This window comes from Panthera leo, chromosome B2 (genome assembly GCF_018350215.1).
Source record: "Panthera leo isolate Ple1 chromosome B2, P.leo_Ple1_pat1.1, whole genome shotgun sequence".
NCBI classification, from domain to species: domain Eukaryota; kingdom Metazoa; phylum Chordata; class Mammalia; order Carnivora; family Felidae; genus Panthera; species Panthera leo.
The window spans coordinates 46,715,403-46,734,077 of NC_056683.1; positions in this window are offsets into that span (position 1 = coordinate 46,715,403).

An 18,675-nucleotide genomic window follows, 5' to 3' on the forward strand; every position below is an offset into this window, starting at 1 on the left:
ATCAAAGTAGATCTAAATAAATAAAGATATATATAATATTCGTTGATTGGAAATATCAATATTCTTATGATGTTAAGTATTGCCAAATTGCTCTATAGTTCAATATAATCTCAATCAATACCCTAATAGGATTCTACAAAATATGTATAAGCTGATTCTAAAATATGGACAAACAAAGGAACTAGAAAGCCAAAACAATTCTTTTAGAGAAGAATGCAGTTGGAAGACTTGTCCTACCTGATTTCAATACATACTATACAGCTGCAGTGATTGAGACAGTGTAGTATTGTGGAAAGGCAGACATAGGCAAATGGAACCAAATGGACAGTCCAGAAATAGACCATATGATTTTACTTCTGACAGAGTTACAAAAGCAATTCAATAGAGAAAGGATAATCTTTTCAACAAATGATATGGAAACAATGGACATCCTTAAGCATAAAAAGAAAAAAGAAAAAGACCTCAGCTTATACCTGGTAGGCAAATGCTTACCAGTACAAAATTAACTGTAACTAGTTAACTAGTACAAATTTAGTACAAAATTAAACTAGTACAAAAATTAACTTTAATCATAGGCTTAAGTATAAAATACAGAAATACAGAACTTTTATTTTTTGAATTCTTAAAAAAATTTTTTTCAAAGTTTATTGAACTTTGAGAGAGAGACAGACAGAGCCTGAGTGGGGGAGGGGCAGAAAAAGAGGGAGACACAGAATCCAAAGCAGGCTCCAGGCTCCAAGCTGTCAGCACAGAACCCGAGGCGGGGCTCGAACTCATGAACGGTGAGGCCATGCCCTGAGCCAAAGTCAGACACTCAACTGACTGAGCCACCCAGGCACCCATTTTTTTTTTAATTTTTTTTCAAAGTTTATTTAATTTTGAGAGAGAAAAATATAACTTTTAGAAAAAAATATAAAAATTTCTTATGACCTTTGGTTAAGCAAGGTATTCTTAAATATAAAAATTCACAATCCACAAAAGAAAAATTGCTAAGTCCAAGTTAGTAAAAAAATAAAAACCTTTTGTTCTATGAAAAATCCTGTCAAGAGCAGGAAAAGACAAACTATAGATTCGTAGAGAAATACATGCAGATCATTTATCTGACAAAGCACTTGTATCCAGAAAACATAAAGAACTTTCAAAACTCAGGAAAAAAATCCATTTTTTTAAAATGAGAAATAGCAAAAAGTCACTTCAAAAAGGAAGATATATTGAATGTCAGTAAGCACATAAAAAGATGTTTAACGAAATGGAAATTAAAATCAAAATGAGATACTGCTATACATATATTAGAATGCCTAAAATTAAACAGAAGAATAATACATAATACCAAGTTCTGGCAAAAATGAAGGGTAACTGGAACTCTCAGACATGGCTGGTAGGAGTAATAAAGAATGGAACATCACTTTGAAAAACAGTTGGCAGTTTCTTATGAAGTTAAACACGGACGTTTAGAATTTCTTACCTACATGAATCGTGAAAGAGAAAAAAAAGGAAAATATGAGGAAAACTGAGAAACCAAAAACTCACAAATACTCAGACACAAGTCATTATTAAGATGTATAGGGGCTTCTGGGTGGCTCAGTCCATTAAGCGTCTGATTTCGGCTCAGGTCATGATGTCTGAGTTGGTGAGTTAGAACCCCGTGCTGGGCTCTGTGCTGACAGCTCAGAGCCTGGAGCCTGCTTCAGATTCTGTGTCTCCCTCTCTCTCTGCCCCTCCCCCACTCGCACTCTGTCTCTCTCCCTCTCAAAAAAAAAAAAAAATTAAATAAATGTTTAAAAAAAATGTAGCAAGACATGATGGAGTGAATATGAACTCCTATTCTGGAGTCCCCCTTTTGCCAATTTCTGTGCATGGTCATGCTGTCTACGCCCAAGGTTTATGTCTGCAAAATCGATCTAAAAATATAAGCTATCCAAGAATGTTATAAGATCCAAATCATTTAATAAATTTTAAATACATTTGTAGGTTTTTAGAATCAAATGTAGATTTAGGATACTTATATGGTCATATTGAAGAAGTTGAAACTGACTTTCCTATAATGTAAAGAGAGTCAGTCTGTACTCTACTGTAAGAAAATGATTTATTTTAAAATGTACCAATATGCTGAATGGATATGGGCTTTGTTTTGTCTAAAAATGTTACCTAATATCCATTTTAGCAGAGAAAATGGACTTCTTCAGAGGAAGAAAAATTAAAATGGCCTCCAAAAAGGGCATTATCGTATTGAAATGGGTTGAATGGAATAATCATTATGTATGAAATTACTATAGAACCAGGAGGAGAAAAGCATACATTCACTCCCTAATAATTCTGGATAAAATCATTCCTGCTATCATACTTTAGTTTTTATCCCTTTTTATGGACATTAATGTTTACAGAGTTAAAACTAAGAAAAAAATATAAAGTATGTGTTATAAAGAACTTCACTGAGATAGTACAGGGACGAACATTATTTTTCACATCATGTAATTACTTAACTGTATTCAATCCCATAGTGTGTTTTTATCTGCTAACTTTTGTTAGTTTTGTTAGCTTGGTGCATGTTTCTGTGTGTGTGTGTGTGTGTGTGTGTGTGTGTGTGTGTGTGTGTGTATTTAAAGGCACCTTTAGTCATGGCACTGCTGCTGAAAAAAGCAACTGGACAATCTGCATGATGTAAAACTGGGAAATGGGATGTCTTATACCTTCAATCTACTGATTGTGATAAAACAGATATGTTATATTTAGGCTGTAGAATTTTTATAGAAATGCAGTGCATAAAGTGGAGGAAAAGAAAGAAATGTAGTTCATATAGATTATGACAGTGGTAAAGGAGAAGGGAAATGAAAACAAGGTGGACAGTTGATAAGCCAAAAGAAACAGATTTAGACAAATAACATAGCTACGAAAGGAAATTATCATATAAAATTAGCAAAGAGAAGACAATTAAATCTTAATAGCTCTCTAACAAAACTTATGAATAAGTAATATACTATGTAGAGAATTCTAAATGTTATAATAGTTAGAAAACATAAAAATAGATTGGGCAATAATTGGAGATAAATCATGAAGATAAATCTTACCTTCAATTTCCAGATTTCTGATCCTTCTCTTCAGCTAGTAAAACTAAGCTACAAACTTTCTTTATCAATAGTTAAATTAACATATGTTCTTTTTCTTAGCTTTAACATAAAATGCCTTTTGTCAATTTTTTTTAGCTAACAGAGTGACTTCTCAGATAAAATTAATGTTTTGTTTCTCATTTCATATTAAGAAATAGCTATTTCTTATGGTTACATTGGTTTCTTGATTTCAAGAATGTTCTCATTTATTTAAATCCTAAAATAGTTCAAAATTAATCTGCAATAAAATGCAAATAAGATGAGTTCTAATTAAAAAGCAAATTTAACAAGTTCTCCAACACTAATTTTTCATCACAATCCCCAGGCCAGATTTCACACCTTATAATACTATCAATGGTCTGATTCATGACAGTAAAGTAAAACCATATTTAAGTGTACAAAAAAAAAAAAGTGGGGCAATAATAACTCTACTTAATAATAGCAAATATCAGAACTTCAAAGTATTTGGGCCCTAAGTAAAAGCTCCAATTATTTTAACCCATAAACATTTAATTAAGGTCCATGTTCTGTTTTTAATATTCCCATCCAAGTCCCTCAATTTTGTATTCTTTTAACATGTGCTATGTGTGTTTTCAGGGTTATAGGCAAAGTATAGGATATAAAGAAATAATATGTTTGATTGCCACACTAAAGGGGTTTACAATCTGTTTGTGGGCTGAGACCTGCATGTGACAATCAAATATCAAAAGTATAATTAGCATTTGAAAAGTAGGAAAGGTAGTCCTTAATTGCCAAATAAATGGCATAGAAACAAACACATTTGAGTTCAAGGGAGGAGACTCATCTGAGCTACAGTGTTACAGGAGCATCTGAGTGGTGCCAAGCATTGCACTCTATGCTAGGAATACAAGAAGAATACGTGTTCCTATCTTCCAGAAGCTTCCACTCCAGCCCATGGACCCGCAAAATGTAACCAAAAACAATGAGAGCTGAGTCTAAAAGTAGATGTGAGATTTAAATATATACACAAAAGAGAGCAGAGCACTGCAAGTGCAAAGAACAGTTTGGTGGATAGTAGTTTGTTGTGCATCATCTATGGGTTAGGCACTTTGCATACATTACTTTACCCCCAAACCATACTACAAAATCATTGTTACTATTATTATCCTCATTTTATAATGCAGGAGCAAATTTTTAAAAGTTAAAGAACTTGCTGGAATTCATTTGGCTAGTAAATGGCAGATTTATCGTTTGAGCCAGTCAGGCCACTAATTCTCCATCACAGGTGCAAATGTTAAGGAAGGAGTCCTCCTTTACAGGTTTTAGGTGAGCATCAAGTGTGTGCTCACCTCTCATTTGGGTATAGATCTACAATCAAATAAAATCCTAAACCTCATATATTACATCTAGATTAGGTTTTTTCTTTGTTTGTTTGTTTGTCAGGACATATAACACATTACCACAAAATAAGCAGCTTAAAACATACATTTATTATTTCATAGTTTCTGTGAGCCAGGACCTGGGGAATGGCTAAACTATGTGTCTTCTGCTGAAGTTCTCATCAGCTGCAATCAAGGTGTCAGCCAGAGCCTTATTTTCATTGAGGTGAGGGGTCCTCTTCTAAGCACATGAAGTTGTTGGTAGAATTCAGTTCCTTATGATTATAATACTGAGGCCCTCAGCTCCCGGAGGGCGACTTTCAGTTCCCCTCCATGTGGCCCTGGCACTTCACATCTTAGCTGCATGCTTCTTCAAGACCAGAGGAGAGATTGTTACTCAGAGAAGTCCCAGTCTTCTTTCAAGGGCTTTCACTTGATTTTACCTGATAATCTCCCTGCTGATTATTTCAAATTCACTGATTTAGGACCTTAATCACAATGCATGTTCTGCACCTTTGTCACAGAACATAATTGAATCAAGGGATAGCATTCCTCCATTTTTGCCATATTTTATGGATTAGCAGCAAGTCTCACTTCCTGCCCACAGATTATAAAAGGACATGCATACTAGAAAGCAGTGGTAATGCAGGGTCACCTTAAGGTCTGTCTGCCACACCTGTCTGCAAAACATTGGGTGTGTTTCTTTTTAGATTAAATACAGGAAGAAGAGCAATTAAGGGTAATTTGGGGGTGCATAAGCCCTGCCTATGAACATCTAGCTAGAGAGTAGGTATGAGAGAGGGAAGCATTTTAGGTGTCAAATTTTGAAGGCATAGCCTTTGTCAAGTTAGTGTAAACTTTGAGTCCATAACCCTTCCTTTGTGAACCTCTAGCTTGAGAGTAGGAATGACAGAAAAGGAATATTTGTTAACAGCAGATGTCAGGTGATAACTGTGTGTGTGTGTGTGTGTGTGTGTGTGTGTGTGTGTGTGTGTGTGTGTGTGTTTTAAGCAGGCTTTGCACCCAGCACAGAGCCCAATGCGGGGTTTGAACTCACAGTTCTGAGAGTAAGATCTGAACTGCGATCAAGTCAGACACTTAACTGACATCCCACAGGTGATAACTGTGTTTTAATTTTTAAACATGAGACTTGGGCACTAAGGAGATACCAGACACCATTTTATGAAGCTCTGGTCATGCTACTGTAGTAGCATATTAATCGAGCATCGTTAGAAACACCAGTAGTTAAAATGCAAGGTGGAATGCAGAAACAGTAATGGTATAAATCAGTCTGAACTCCCTACATCTACTAGGAGAGATAACAAGTGAGCCATTCTCTAAGTATCTTGTTTTAGTAGGGGCCTATGGGAGAGAAGTTTGTAAAGGTTGCTTGATTCAGGGGGAAAATGCATGTAATGGACAATTGAGTCATATGAAGCTCATCTGCTTTGTTCAATACTTAAATCTCTGGTTTGACTAATGAGGAAGCCTAGAGGGGATTTTCCAACATTCACTGGCTCAGTGCATGTTTATTACTACAGCTTAAGGGAAGCCAAACAAACCAATGAGCCACTATACTCACAATCTGAAAGTGTTGTGTCATGGTAACCCATGGACTTTCATTCTAAAATGCACAGCAAAGATTCATGGGAGCCCAAGGCTGGCTGCATCCCCAGACCAAACAAAATTGGGTCGATGACTATGTGACACATCCAGCCTAGGCCTGATCCTTATTTTAGATGTAAGGACACTCATTTGTTCCATATGCATATTTTTTCTTTGCTCTGACATATATCTCTGATTCACACAGCAGAGGTGCTGTTGACATTCACTTTCAACAACTCAGATGGTTTTATTTACTCTGCAAGTATAGCAAGAGTTGGCATTCATCAGGATCAGACATGTTACTTAGGAAGCCAAATGTATCAGGGGATTCCAAGTCTTCCACATGGAGTACATAAGCTAGAGGTGTTACTGCAATAACTCTAAACTACCTATTGGACTGCAACACATCCATAAACTTCAGTTCCTCTCTTCAGTGTTGCAATGACTTCTACACTGAGGACAGACTAATCTCTACACAGATATTTTTAAGGCCACAAACATTAAGTTTGCTGTGTTCACAGAATACTGGACTCAATTTCCCTATAGGCTTTGTTAAACCTAATTTAAAATCCTAAAATTACATCTTATTCAGCACTTGCCCCTTTGGGCCTTCTAGATATACCTAATCCCCTGTCCGGTAGAATCCTCTTACTGAAGAATTTATCAGGCTCATAAGCCTTTGAAAGAAATTTTACCATAGGGAGTCATACTGCTATGATGGAGTTGTCCTAAAATATGCTGTCTTTATGTATTTCACCATTCCTGAAATACTCTTGTTGTAAATCTCACTGAACATCACTGGCTTTTATTAGGGAACTGAAATGTACTGCTAACCTCCAGGCATAATAGAAAATAACCACCTTTTCCATCTAAAATCCTACAACAAATCAATTCAAAATATAAAAATCTGGAAGCCATTCTTTTTGTATTATGCCACAATCATACACTGAATTTTAGGGTGAATTTTCTCTCCAAATCCTCTCCAATTCCTGAAATTTGTTTATCATAGGTACATAACTCGAGGCTTTAAGCATGGCAAAATGCAAATATCCCTAGGAGAAGAAACACTTTATTCTAATACTTTATTTATTTATTTATTTATTTATTTATTTATTTATTTATTTATTTATTTATTTATTGGTTTTGTCTTGTAGGAGCAGAGAGAAGATTCAGAAAGTCAATGCAAGAAGAGAATATGAGGATATAGGGTATAGGAAAAGAAAGCTATTTTCATAAAAGTTGTTACTTCTTAAATATATTTACGGATGGATGTGACAAATTTCAGGAAGCTTATATTAACCATAGTCATTGATATTTACATTACATTAAGTATATTCCTTAAGTGCTTAGAATCAGGCACTATCCAAGCCCTGGGAATGAATTCTAATCTAGTGGGGAGTATATCCATGTAATAAAATGAATACCTGAAGTCAAGTCAGTTTGACTTTGCTTTGTCGTAAGTGTTTACAAAATTTCCTAGAAAAATATGACAGAGAGAGAAGTAAAACGAGACAGAAATATTAGATATAGAGATAGAGCTGATGAGTCCTTAATTTACTAAGGTACTGTAACTGGAGGTTAACATTCTAGAGCAGTTCCCTAGAATCATATCTATATCACATCAAAAACCACCAATTTTATTTTTTTAATTAATCAAAACTTCTATAACAAGCAAGTATGACATCAGTGCTAAAAACAAATCTCCAAATGGAGAACATGTATAAAGCTATATAAAACATTAAAAACAGTCTACCTTTTCTCAATGCATGGCTGAGTTTACCTTAAAATAAGGAATATCCTCAGGGGAGAAACAGCAAGGTAAAAGTTGAATCCAGAGAGCTATGATAAACTGGTAGAGGCTAGTCATCAAGAGGACATGACACTGGTTGACCCATGAGCTGGACACTGGTAATCTGTGGCTTCTCACCCCTGCCCCTATCATTGGAATGTGTATTTTATTTGCCTTCCCAGTACCCAGAAGCTGCTCTGAGGACACAGACTTGAAATAATGTTGTGGTGTTACCACCATGGGTACACATGACTAAATCCAGTTGCAGCCTCTGTAAAAACTGTTAAGGTACTGGTGGGCAGTGTCAAGATCTACTTATCTTGTGGCCACCCAAGGCAGGGCTTGTGTGTAAGTTCCCTTGCTTATAAAACCTACCACCTACCAGTGTGAGTGTCCTGCTTTTTCTTCAGTATGTACCAGCTTTCTTCATGAGGGCTGGTTTCAGATTGCACCCGGGAAGCTCCCCAGGATGTTGTAAGCAAACAGCCGGTGAGGCAGCCGGGAGACTAAAAGAAATGGGTCTTAGGGTCTTAGGGTCATCTTTAGGGAAAGTCCATTTAGCCAGTAACCTCTGTGTGGAGAGGGGTGGCCCATATTCTCTATGTTTATGGACCACTCCATGAGTAAGGGGGCACCTCAGAAATGCTAGCTGCAGCTATGTGCTTCTTTGCAAAACTCTGCATAGTGCACTATGACTAAAAGAATCCTTGGAAAATTGAGAAGAGCAAAGAGGAGGCTGTTGTGGTGACTGTCCATGAAATGGACAAAACACTCTGACATCCAATCCCTAACGCAAAGGAGAGCAAAAGCACAGCACAGTGAGTTCTGGTCCAAGATGGTGATGTAGGAATACCCTGAACTCACCCACTCCCTGGAATGTACCAAATTACAACTATTAATAATAAAATCCCTCCTGAAGAAGCACTGAGGGCTGACTGAACAATTGCTGAACAACCAAAAATAGAGAGAATGGCAAGACAACAGCAGGAGTGCTGAAGACACAGTAATAAAAGGAACCCCAAACCCCTATGCTGCAAATGGCAATGGGGAGGGATACTACCAAGGGACCAGGAACAAATTCTTCTGTCCTTGGGTATAGAAAAAAAGCCACAGTTTAAGAGAACAACTAGCATATAAAAAAGACAACACTAGAACTCTGCCAAGTGGTAGAACTCTGCCAGAGCTGCAAGAATATTCTCCAGGTCAGAGGGACTGGAAAATGACACAGTTAATATTCCCACTCTACCTTAAAAGCACAGACTGGAGCAGAGTCTGGGCACCATAACAGGCTGGTCTGGATGCCATAACTGGCAGGTATGGTTATCACAGGAGACTTGTGACCTCAGCAAACCTAGGGTCTGTGACAAAGAAATAAAAGGCATCCAGATTAACAAGGAAGAAGTCAAACTTTCACTATTTCCAGATGACATGATACTCCATATGGAAAACCTAAAAGACTCCACTAAAAATTGTTGGAACGAATACACGAATTCAGCAAAATTGCAGGATATAAAATCAATGTGTAGAAATACTTGCATTCTATACACCAATAATGAAGAAGCAGGAAAATAAATCAAGGCATAAATCCCATTTGCAATTGCACCAGAAACAATAAGAGACCTAAAGAGTTGGATCTATACTCTGAAAACTATAGAACACTTGAAATAAATTGAAGAGGACACAAAGAAATGGAAAAGCATTCCATGCTCATAGATTGGGCTAAAATGTCTATACTACTCAAAGCAATCTATGCATTTAATGCAATCCCTATCAAAATAACACCAGCATTTTTCACAGAGCCAGACTAAATAATTCTAAAATTTATATGGAACCACAAAAACCCCAAACAGCCAAAGCAATCCTGAAAAAGAAAAATAAAACTGGAGGCATCACAATTCTAAAATCAAGCTATATTAAAAAGCTGCGGTCATAAAGATAGGATGGTACAGGCATGAAAACAGATACATAGATCAATGGAACAGAATAGAAAACCCAGAAATGGACCCACAACTATGTGATCAACTCATCTTCAACAAAGCAGGAAAGAATATCAAACTGAAAAAAAGAAAGTCTTTTCAACAAATGGTGTTGGGAAAACAGGATGGCAACATGCAGAAGAAAGAAACTGGACCACTTGCTTACACCATACACAAAAATAAATTCAAAATAGATGAAAGGTCTAAATGTGAGACAGGAACCCATCAAAACCCTAGAGGAGAACACAGTAACCTCTTTAACCTCAGCTGGAGCATCTTTTGATTAGACACATCACCAAAGGCAAGTGAAACAAAAGCAAAAATGAACTATTGGATTTTATCAAGATAAAAAGCTTCTGCACAGCAAAGGAAACAATCAACAAAAGTAAAAGGCAGCTTATAGAATGGGAGAAGATATTTGAAAAACAACATACTGATAAAGGCTTAGTATCCAAAATGTAAAGAACTCATCAAACAATACCAAAGAGCAAATAACCCAGTTAAGAAATGGGCAGAAAACATGAATAGACACATTTCTAAAGCATACAACCCAATGGCTAACAGACACATGAAAAGATGCTCAATATCACTCATCATCAGGGAAATACATTTCAAAACCACAAGGAGATACCACCTCACACATTTCAGAATAGCTAAAATTAAAAACACAAGAAACAACAGGTGTTGGCAAGGATGAAGAGAAAGAAGAACCCTCTCCCACTGTTGGTGGGAATGCAAACTGGTGCAGTCACTCTGGAGAACAATGTGGAGGTCCTCAAAAAATTAAAAGTAGAACTATCCTATGATCCATCAATTGCATTATTACATATTTACTCAAAGGATACAAAAATACAGATTCAAAGGGTATCCTAATGTTTATAGCAGCATTATCAACAATAGCCAAACTATGGAGAGAGCCCAAATGTCCATCAACTGATGAATTGATAAAGACATGATATATTACTCAGCCATCGCAAAGAATAAAATCTTACCATTTCCAATGACATGGATGGAGCTAAAATGCATTATGCTAGGCAAACTAAGTCAATCAGAGAAAGACAAATACCATATGATTTCACTCATATGTAGAATTTAACAAAAAAGGAAATGAACATATGGAAAGGAGGAAAAAATAGAAGAGAAGGAAACAAACCAAAAGAGACTCTTAGTGATAGAGAACAAACTATGGGTTGATGGAGGGAGGTGGGTGGGAGACGGATTAGATGGGTGATGGATACTAAGGAGTGCAGTTGTGTTGAGCACTGGGTATTGTATGTAAGTGATGAATCACTGAATTCCCCTCCTGAAACCAATTTCCACTGTATTTTAACTAAAGTTTAAATTTAAAAAAAGGAAACAAAAATAAATTAAAAATGTAAATGGCCTAAATGTTCCAATCAAATTACATAGGGTGGCAGAAAGGACAGAAAAGTAAGATCCATCTATAAGTTGCCTACAAGAGACTCACCTCAGACATAAGACACACACAGATGGATAGTGAAGGGATGGGAAAATATTCACCATGCAAATGGAGGCAAAAAAAATACTGAAGTAGCCATACTTATATCAGACAAAATAGATTTTAAAACAAAATTGAAACAAGAGACAAAGAAGGACATCACATAACAATAAAAAGATCAATCCAATAAGAGAATATAATAATTGGAAATATCTATGCACCCAACACTGGAACACCTTAATACATAGAGCAAATTTAGCAGACATAAAGAGAGAAATTTATGGTAATAATACTAAGGGACTTTAATACCCCCACTTACAACAGTAGATAGATCATCCATACTGAAAATCAATAAGTAAACCTATCTTTCAATGACATATTAGACCAGATGGACATAACAGATATATACAGAACATCCCACTCAAAAACAACAGAATAAACATTCGTTTCAAGTGCACATGGAACATTGTCCAGAATAGATCACAGAGTAGACCATAAAACAAGCTTCAGTAAATTTAAGAAAATTGAAATCATACCATGCATCTTTCTAATCACAATGGTATGAAACTAGAAATACATTACAAGGAAAAAAATGGAAAAAACACAAAACATGGAGACTAAACAACATGGTACTAAAGAACCAAAGGGTCAACAAAGCAATCAAAGAAGAAATAAATAGATACATGGAGACAAGTGAAAATTAAAACACAATTGTCCAAAATCTTTGGGACATAGCAAAAGCAGTTCAAAAAGGGAAGTATACAGCAATATATGGTTACCTCAAGAACAAGTAAAAGCCCAAGTAAACAATCTAACCTTACACCTAAAGGAACAATCAAAAGAAAGCCCAAGAAGAGTAGAAGAAAGGAAATAATAAAGATCAGAGTAGACATAAATGACATAAAAACTAAAGACAGAGATGGAGAATGAATCAATAAAATGAAGAGCTTTAAAGATAAAAATATTTTTTTAGGGGCGCCTGGGTGGCTCAGTCGGTTGAGCGGCCGACTTCGGCTCAGGTCATGATCTCACGGTCCATGAGTTCGAGCCCCGCGTCGGGCTCTGTGCTGATAGCTCAGAGCCTGGAGCCTGTTTCAGATTCTGTGTCTCCCTCTCTCTGACCCTCCCCTGTTCATGCTCTGTCTCTCTCTGTCTCAAAAATAAATAAGTGTTAAAAAAAAATTTTAAAAAAAAATATTTTTTTAAAAACAAGCTCTTCATTTCATTGATTCATTCTCTCTTTCATTAAAAAAATTTTTTTTTTAAGATTTTTAAAAAATTGACAAACCCTTAACCAGACTCATCAAGGAAAAAAGAGAAAGGACCCTAATAAGTAAAGTCAGAAATGAGAGAGGAGAAGTAAAAGCGGAAACTACAAAAATAAAAAGATTTATGAGAATGTTATAAAAAATTATATGCCAACAAACTGGACAACCTAGAAGAAATAGAAAAATTCCTGGATACATGAAACCTTCCAAAACTGAACCAAGGAAGAAATAGAAAATCTGAACAGACCAATACAAGTAATGGAATTGAATTGATAATCAAAAAATAAAAGTCCTTACCAGAGGGGGGCACCTGTGTGGTTCACTCAGTTAAGTGTCCAACTGTTGATTTCAGCTCAGGTCATGATCTCACAGTTCATGAGATCAAGCCCCGTGTCAGGCTTCCTGATGACAACATGGAGCCTCCTTGGAATTCTCTCTCTTCCTCTCTCTCTCTGCCCATTACACACAAGCCTTCTCTCTCTCTCTCTCTCTCTCTCTCTCTCTCTCTCTCTCTCTCTCTCCCTCGATAAATAAATAAACATTAAAAAAAAGATACAGTTGTGATTAAATATTTTTTAAAAAGTACTTACCAAATGGATTCACAGAGGAATTCTCCCAGACATTTAAAAAGTTAGTACCTATTCTCCTCAAGCTATTCCAGAACATAGAAGAGGAAGGAAAGCTTCCAAATACATTCTGTGAGGTCAGCATTACCCTGATACCAAAACAAGACAAAGACACCAAACAAAACAAAACACTCCATGCCAATATCCCTGATGCACATAAATGCAAAAATTCTCAACAAAATATTAGCAAACCACATAGAACAATATAATAAAAAGATCATTCACAATGGTCACGTGGTATTTATTCCAAGGATGCAAGGATAGTTCAATATTCACAAATCAGTCCACATCATATACCACATCAACAACAACAAAAAGGATAAAAATTATATGATCATCTCAGTAGATTCATAAAAAGCATTTGGCAAGATGCAATATCCATTTATGATAAAAATCCTCAACAAAGTGGGGTTAAGGTACATAACTCAACATAATAAAGGTCATATATGAAAAATCCACAACTAACATCATACACATTGGTGAAAAACTGAACTTTCCCTTTAATATCAGGAATAAGACAAGATGTCTACTCTTGCTACCTTTATTCAATATAGCATTGGAAGTTGTAGACAATCAGACAAGAAAAAGAAATAAGATGCATCCACATTGGTAAAGAAGTTAAAACTATCACTATTTGCAAATGCCATGATACTATATATAGAAAATCTTAAAGACTCCATCAAAAACTACTAGAAGTAGGGGCACCTGGTGTCTCAGCTGGTGAAGCATCTGACTCTTGATCTTGGCTCAGGTCATGATTTCATGGTTCATTAAATCAAGCCCCACATTGGACTCTGTTCTGAGAGTGCAGAGCCTGATTAGGATTCTCTCTCCCCCCACTCTCTCTGCCCCTCCCCTGCTCTCTCTCTCTCTCTCTCTCTCTCTCTCTCAAAATAAATAACTTTAAAAGAAAAACTACTAGAAGTAATAAAGTCAGTAAAGTGGCAGGATACAAAATTAATACACAGAAATTGGTAGCATTTTTTATATGTTAATAACAAAGTAGCTGAAAGAGAAATTAAAAAACAAAACAACACCATGTATAATTGCACCAAAAAGAATAAAATACCTAGGAATAAATTTGATCAAAGAGGAGAAAGATCTATACTTTGAAAACTATAAAACACTGATGAAAGAGATTGAAGATAACACAAACTAATAGAAATATATTCCATGGGGGCACCTGGGTGGTTCAGTCAGTTAAGTGTCAGACTCTTGATCTCAGCTCAGGGTCATGATCCCATGGTTCATGGGTTCAAGTCCCACATCGGGCTCTGCACTGATGGCTTGGAGCCTGGTTGGGATTTTGTCTCTCCTTCTCTCTGTCCTTCCCCCACTTGTTCTCTCTCTCTCTCTCTCTCAAAATAAATAGATAGACTATAAATATACATACATATATAGGCTTGTGGATTGGAAGACTTAATATTGTTAAAGTATCCATACTATTCAAAGTAATCTATATATTCAATGTAATCCCTATCAAAATACCAACAGCAGTTTTTACAAAACTAGAACAAATAATACTAAAATTTATATGGAATCACAATATACCCTCAATAGCCAAAGCAATCTTGAGAAAGGAAAACAAAGCTGGAGATATCACAATCCTACATTTCAAGATGTGCTACAAAGCTGCATAATTGAAACAGCACAATACTGGCACAAAAATAGAAATGTAAATCAATATAATAGAATAGAGACCCTAGAAATAAACACACAACTATGTGGTCAATAATCTTTGGCAAAGGAGGAAAGAATATACAACAGGGAAGGCAGTGTTTTCAATAAATGATGTTGAGAAAATCAGACAGCTACTTGTGAAGGAATGAAATAGGATCACTCTCTAACATCACATGCAAAAATAAACTGAAAATCAATTAAAGACCTAATTGTGAGACCTGATACCATAAAAATCCTAGAAGATATTACAGGCAGTATAAAAATAGTAATACTATATGATCCAATAATTCCACTACTAATATTTACCCAAAGAAAACAAAAACACTAATTCAAAAAGATAAATGCACCACTATGTTTATTACAGCATTATTTACACTAAGACATGGAAGTGACCTCAGTGACCATCATAGACAAATAGATAAAAAAAATGTTATATATATAATACTATATATATACATATAATATATATATGTTGTACATATAATGCAATATTACACAGGATAAGGGTAATATGGTACCATTTGAGACAACATGGATAGACCTAGAGGGTATTATGCTAAGTGAAATAACTCAGACTGAGAAAGACAAGTATTTATGATTTATCCACTCATAACAGGAATCTAAAAAAATGAACACACAAACATAAAGTAGAATCAGATCTATAAATACAGAGAACAAACTGATGGCTGTCAGAGGGGAGAGGTGGGGGGTTGGGAAAAATGGGTGAAGGGATGAGGGAAATACAGGCTTCCAGTTAGGGAATAAATAAGTCACAGAAATAAAAGGCACAGCATGAGGAATACAGTCAATGATATTGTAATAGCAATGTAAGGGGAGAGATGATAGCTACCTACACTTGTGTTAAACATAAAATAATGTATAAACTTGTCAAATCACTGAGTTTTACACCTGAAACTAATATAACATTATGTGTCAACTATACTCAAGTAAAAAATAATAATAATAATAATAATAATAATAATAATAAAATACTAAGAAAAGCAAAAAACAAAGCACGAAAATAGCAACCTTAGCCAGTGGGGTAGTCTCTAGCTCAGAAAATGTAAATGATGAGAGAATATACTCCCACTGAGCTTATTGATGTAACTGCCAAGCTCTAACAGAAGACCAGAAAAAGTATCCAGATTAATGTGGCCGTGGGACACAGGGGGTGATGCCATTTCCCTGACTGAGCAAGGGCAAGAGGCAGAGTAGTACCTCCATGTTGCTCAGGGATAGGGGAACAGTTCAAGTGCTCATTCTCTTATATACTGAAACATTCTAGCTTTCAATGAGAGAGAACTTTCTCAACACGTGGAACCCTTAATTTCTACAGAAAAGTAAAGACAAATTATTACGGAATTGGAATTGAGACAGAATCTATGCCCCTGTCTTTAAAGTTCCTGATCAGGCCACATTCACTGCAGAAATGAAAGCAAGATATTCCAGTGTGCCCTCACTCTGGGTATGGGACGCTGAGATCTATGCTGAGCCCAATGGTGAGACAAGATATTTATGTGTTGGGCAAGTCATTGATTATATGGGAGAAACTGACAAATCCCAGGGGCAGGGACAGGCTGTCGGAAAGACCTGAGAGAGGAACTTGGAGAGCAAAAATGGTATCCCAAAAGGCTATAAAGTGTCCAGTAAATGTAACCTGGAAGTAAAGGTAATTTGACTTCATTGCTGTGAGAACCACATCTAAACAGATAGATTGACAACCTAAGCCTGTGTTGGTCAACGTGTGGAAAGACAAAACCTGAACAAGAGTTCAGACCTGCCCCATTTTGTCCTACCATCCCTGATGGCCCATCTTCTTCAACAGAGGCCTTCAGGGATACAGTCTTATTTCTGGTGGGTACTTCCCACACCCCAGGTATAGGATACAAGCCAATACTGCTTCCAGATGAGGGCCATTGAAGGTAACTAGAGACATCATGTCAAGATCACTACTCACTGATCCTCCAGAAATAAATAAGAGATGACAGCTCTGGTGGATGCTGGAGCTAAACATACTCTAAAAATGGTAACTCCCAGAAGTTTTCTGCCCACCCCACCCCCAGCACAATTGATGATAACGGTGGGCAAGCAGTTATAGACAGGAAGATCTTTTTGACACTGAAAATTGGGCATTCTGCCTCCAAGAATATGAAGTTTTTAATCTCTCCAACACCAGAGAACATATTGGACACTGATATTCTATAAAGTCAAACTCTGCAAGCCTCTATCAGAAAATTCCTCCTCTGGGTTAGAGTAATCAAATAGTGCTGAGTGGAAACACCAACTGGGAATTGATAAGCCTGCCACCCCTTGAAAATTGGTAAGTCTCAGGTGCCTGGGTTGCTCAGCTGTTTAAGCCTCTGACTCTTGATTTTGGCTCAGATCATGGTCTCATGGTTCTTGAGATCAAGCCCCATGTCAGGCTCTGTGCTGATAGCACAGAGCCTGCTAAGGATTCTCTCTCACTCTTTCTCTCTTCTCCACCCCTATGCTCTCTTTCTCTCAAAATAAATAAATAAACTTAAAAAAAAGTGGTAACTGTCAAAAACATAAATTTCTTGGGGAATATAAGGAGATAAGGGAAACTATCCAAGAACTCCACCAAGTGGGTATTATACTCCCTGGCCATAATGCTTTCAGTATAACCAGCAAAAAAGCCAGATGGCATATGGCAAATAATGATGGACTACCAAAAGTTGAAGAAAACACTGCCTCCATTTATACAACTGTGCCCAATATTGTCACCATCTTAGATACCTTAGCCACAATCCTAGGAGTGTACCATGCTGTGCTGGACTTAGCAAATGCTTTTTTCACTATACCCCTGGCTACTGAGTCAAAAGAGCAATTTGCTTTCACATGGAAGGGTCAACAATGGACCTTCCACATGCTTCCCCAAGGTTACCTGCACAGCCCCACTACATTGTGGGATGGTAGCCCAAGCTCTGTCTCTGTTCTTCTCCACATCAGTAAAATGGGTTCATAACACTGATAATATACTGTTAACATGTGACTTGCCCCTGCTGCAGGAAATTCTGCAGGCTTTGCTGGAACACCTGCATGGAAAGAGGATAGGTGCTGAACCCACAGAAAATTCAAGACACAGGCACCACCAAAAGGTTTGGGGAGCCATTTGGTTGAGTAAGACACATATTGCCCCCAAAGCTGTGATTCACAACAGAGAAGCTTATTCAACATCTAATAGTCTAAAAGAAGTGCAGGTCTTTGTAGGGATATAGGGTTTGGGGAGGACTTGGCATGTGCCTCTGTCCATTATGTCTCCTGGTAAAGAAAGAGCATATGTAGAATTGGGGATCAGAGTAGTGAGGCATCTTGGGAAGGCAAAAATACTAGTGAATCATATTAAAATTCTGAGCATCTTCCAAGCAGGCTACCATTTGAGTTAGATGTGTCTGTGACTCTGGAAAGTATGGGTCAGGCACTGTGGCAAAGACAACAAAAAGAGATAACTCTGGAAGGAGAAAGAGACTCCATATACCCTCATGGAGAAACAGCTTCCAGCAGTATAGACAGCACTCCTCCAGGTAGAGCCTCTCAGGAAGGCCGAATTCAGATTGCTCATAATCACTTATGAGCAGTTAAACTTTTGCACTGACAGGCCATTCTAAAGAGATTAAGCCTATGGCTTGAATAATGGGAAGCCAAAGGGTAGATGAACATGAATGAACATGAATGAAGCCCTTGTGGGGTCAGGATATGTGGGGTCAAAGATTTTTGGGTCTACCCACAAGAGTCTGAAGTAGTCTCCACTATTTGCCACATCCAAACTCATAAAGCACTGACACCCCTCAGTCAGGAAGCTGA